The sequence below is a fragment of the Micromys minutus genome (genome assembly GCF_963924665.1).
Source record: "Micromys minutus genome assembly, chromosome: 12".
NCBI classification, from domain to species: Eukaryota; Metazoa; Chordata; class Mammalia; order Rodentia; family Muridae; genus Micromys; species Micromys minutus.
This window is the reverse complement of record NC_137981.1, coordinates 45,827,478-45,831,670: the sequence shown is the minus strand read 5'-3', so window position 1 is coordinate 45,831,670 and position 4,193 is coordinate 45,827,478.

Here is a 4,193-nt window from a genome sequence, read left to right as displayed (position 1 = left end):
AGTAGTACTAAACTGATTTCAGAGCCCACTAATAGGTTACAACTACCAAGAACATTGTCTTAGACTGAAAAGCATTTCTGTGAGCAACACCCTTTAGCTGCTAAGAAAGGCTGTCCAGGGTGGCAGGTCACCCTAGTTCTCCAAAGAGATTTGCCCCTTCATCAGCCCTTTGTGGTCTAAGAATGGAAGCTTTTCCTTTGTGAAGCCTGCCCAGTAAGTGACCACCGATTGTTAGCCTGTGGATGACTCAAGTGGCTGGAAAGAACGGTAGGAGAGGTGACGAGCGAGAGAGCGGTCAAGGGGCAGAGCTGAGATATGGCTCAGTTGGTAAGGTGCTTGCCCTGCAATCCTGAGGACCAACACTCCCGGGAGAAGCCAAGAACAGTGATTGTTCATCTCTAAGCTCAGCTCTAGGGGGCAGAACAAGGTGGATTCCTTCAGCTTATTACCATCCAACCTAGATAAACCCACGTGCTTCCAGTTAAGAGTCTACAAAAGATTAGATGGAGAGCAACTCTGAAAGATGCTCTGTATCAGCCTCTGTCTTCCACAGGCATCTCTGCAATGTGCTTCTACATGCATGCACGCTCTGCTTCTGGGGTAGAACTAACATCCATGATACATGAAAGTGTATCCTCAGAAATAAGCCAGAGACAAATAAATGGATGCTATTGACATCCTGGAGGGAGGGAGAGTTCAGCAGATACTTCCAAAGGGTTAGGACTAATGAGGTGACTATGAAGCTGTAATTAAGCATCCTGTGAGGATCTCTGTGTCCAGGAGCCGTCCTGGTGTGGTGGTGAATTACCCAGAGGGGGTGTCTGGTGGGTGAAAGAGCCTCCTGCTGGCCAGACAACAGTAGAAAGAATCAACAGGCAACTTGGGAACACTTCCTCAGAGCTAAGTTACTCACCAAGTCCCTCTTCTGTATGAGCACCTCTTTTGAGTGTGACCCGGGACAGAACAAGCCAGCTCCCTTGATCCAAATAGACAGGGCTCTTGCTGGCAGAAGAGAAGACACTAGTATAGGAAACCTCATGACTTTCAGAATCCGTAGAGTGAAGATAAGCTGACCTGTGACCGTCATGGACACTCCATTCCAGCAAGCATTGACTCCCCCAGGATGCAGACAAAGCTTAGTGGAGTTTCGGAGTCCTTTCTCCAGGCCCTCAACCCTCCAGTAATACCCTATATGGATTGTTATGGGGAAGTCTGCTCTGAGCTGCTCTCCAATTCTTAAAAAGAAATAAAGATCAGAAGATGGGGCTGTGATTGCTTCTAAATTGCTTGGGCCACACCCCTCTGAGAATTTGAGAGCAGGCAGCACCTAGGAGAGGATAACAACGTTATCTGCTGCCCAGTTCCAGTCTTGAGCCACAGGAGGTAGGGCAAAAGCATTACCCTGGCAAATTAACGGCTGGGCCATAGGACTAGAACCCTGAGAACACACACAGAGTGGGTTGAAGACAGGCATTACTGAGCAAGAGCCTGAGCTAACAGCCAAGAGTTCCAGCTGCAGAGATCTACAAGCTAAAGCCCCTTCCGGGAGGTGGTGCCGGGTTCCTGGCCATGCTAGCATGTGTTGAATAGTTTCCTTTCATTCTTGGATTTTCTGATGCTCTTGTCTGTCTACAATTCAGGGATAAATGCAGAAAGAGAACACAGGAGTGTGTGTTCGTGCATCTCTGCACATGTACAAACACTCACACTCATACATAGATGCACATAAAGACAGATACACAGACACAGATCCCCACAGATCTCTCCCTCTCTCCCTCTCTCTCTTTCTCTCTCTCTCTCCCCCTCTCTCCCTCTCTCTCTCCCTCTCTCTCTCTCCCTCTCTCTCTCTCTCTCTCCCCCTCTCTCCCTCTCTCTCCTTCTCTTTCTCCCTCTCTCCCTCTCTCTCTCTCTCTCTCTCTCTCTCTCTCTCTCACACACACACACACACACACACTGCTGCAGTGCTGTATTCTCTTTCCCCCTGAAGGAAACATTACAGTTTTGGAAGGGGTCACATGTCAATGGATGCTCCACCACCTTTGATGTGGTCTCTAAAATGACAGACATGCAAAGTTCTCCCCCTTTCTTATGTAGTCAGAGGCAGACCAAAGGCCAAGAATCTACACGGGCTGAATACTGGAGGATCATCTTCCCATGTGAGTGACAGAGGGCTCAAAATGTGGCAGGACAGTTCTACTGAGAGAGAGAGAGAGAGAGCAATGGAACAGAAACACATGGGAACCCGAATTAGCCTGTCTGCCAGCCCCCATAGGCTGAGAAGGATGCTCTTGTGTCTTGCTCCTTACTCTTGTCCTTGTTTTTCTAACACCACCCCTGGTTTAGACTCCACTCCTCCCGAGTTAAGCTGGACAGTCCTTCCCATCCCGCCCTTAGCATCCCCATGGTCTCCCACTGATGCCTGAGTCCCAGTAACTCCTCTTTTGAGCCATTCTATGTAGAGGGCCCACATGTGATTTTTAGGAATTCTCTGGAGGAAGAATTAGCTTTGGGGAAGACAGGTATGTCATAAAAGCCTTGTTGAACAATGACAGTGGGGCACAGCCCGCTCCTATTTCCTCATTTAAAAAGAAAAGCCAGAGTGGCCTTTTCCTGTCCTGCTTGTAAATTCACCCAGAGGGTAATAAGCCAGGGCGCAGCCAATAACTTTAATAATTGAGTAATAAATAAATAAGCATTGTGTTTGGGCAGCATGTATGAGAGAGTAATGCCAACAAGCTGGAGCAGCCTCACCCCAGGGCAGTACAAAGACAGGCTGAGACAAACCTAAAATATTAGGATAACCCTCTATGGATTATTTTGACCTTAGAATGTGTCCAGGACAAGTGGCCACATGCAGAGAAACTCCTCGGTGCACAGCTAGCACACGCCACCAAACTCCTCAGAGCCCCAAGTGAGTCCCCCCTCTCCCCCCCCCACGAGGTGGGGGTTGTTTTAATGTGGGTTTAGGACAGCCACAGGCAGCTGCCAGCCAATTGCCTGGAGTGCTTAGACCATCACAAAATTGGATGGATTCCGACTCCAGCATCAATCAGCTTTTTTCACCAGGAGGAGGAAAAGTGCGTGTGGTGGGGGAAGGGAATTAGGTTATTGAATTAAGAATTAACATAATGGACGGACCGAGGAGCTCCACTGAGTACATGATTCCTCGTCATTTGTAACTCATTCCTTGAAGCCTTTTTCCTCTTTAGGATGCCTTGCAGGTTCAGTCAGAGACTCGGGCCGTGTGTGTGAGGCTCCATTTAAATCAGAGAGCTGGAGGAAGGTGAACTTCTCGGGTGAAGAAGCGGCGATGGGCCACTGTGCATAGGGAGAGCTAGCTGGAGCGTGCAATGGAGTGCAGACTTCTTAGGGAAACTCGGGTAGGGTACAGCCTGATTAAAATCAGCACCCCCTTCAGTTGCTACAGGAGAGTCAGAAGAGAGAAGCTGTCCCTGGGAACCCGGACACCCACCCTCCGATGCCTGTGGGCTTTGCAGTGGGAGGCAGTGCGCCAGCTCTCCCGCCTCCTGCTCCTTCCCTTTCTGTAGACTCTGCTGATGTTTAAGAAACACAGCGACTTTTGCCCTTCTTTGTCCCTTTCTAACTCGCTTTGTGTCCCAGGATCTAAAACTCCGAGGCCATTTTGAGGCTTTGTGCGGCCAGGAGAGTCGGTCTCTGATTGTCAGCCCGCAGTTGTAGAGGACAGGGAAACGCGATTATCCGCTGATAGGTCCGTAGTGTCCAACCTGTACAGCGCTGGCTGTTTCCCACACTCTGAGCACTCAAGGTGAACGCTGCCAGCATCGCCAAGAGATGGCATCAGTTCCGGCCTTACTGTTAAATGCGCTGGAAATTCCAGACTTCAGGGGCAGCAAAGAGGAAGAAAAGAAACAGGTCTTTTTCTGTACCTTTTTTGTTTGCTTATGTTGCAGACTTCTGGGTTTTGCTATTAGCCTTAGAATTCTCTTGATGACGTTAAGTTAACAAACCTTAGAGAAATGCCATCCTTGTGATACTGAGGGTGCCCTGTGTCTCTGATGGAATTAGTGGCTGCTTTGTTTTACTAGGAAGACTCCTTAAGAAGAGCCATCTGCTGTGGGTATCTGCAAAGGACTTTTGTTTTTACAGGAAGAGAAAAAAATCCATCAGAGAGGTTACCAGCAATGTTAATAGAAAAAAAAAGAAAAATAGTA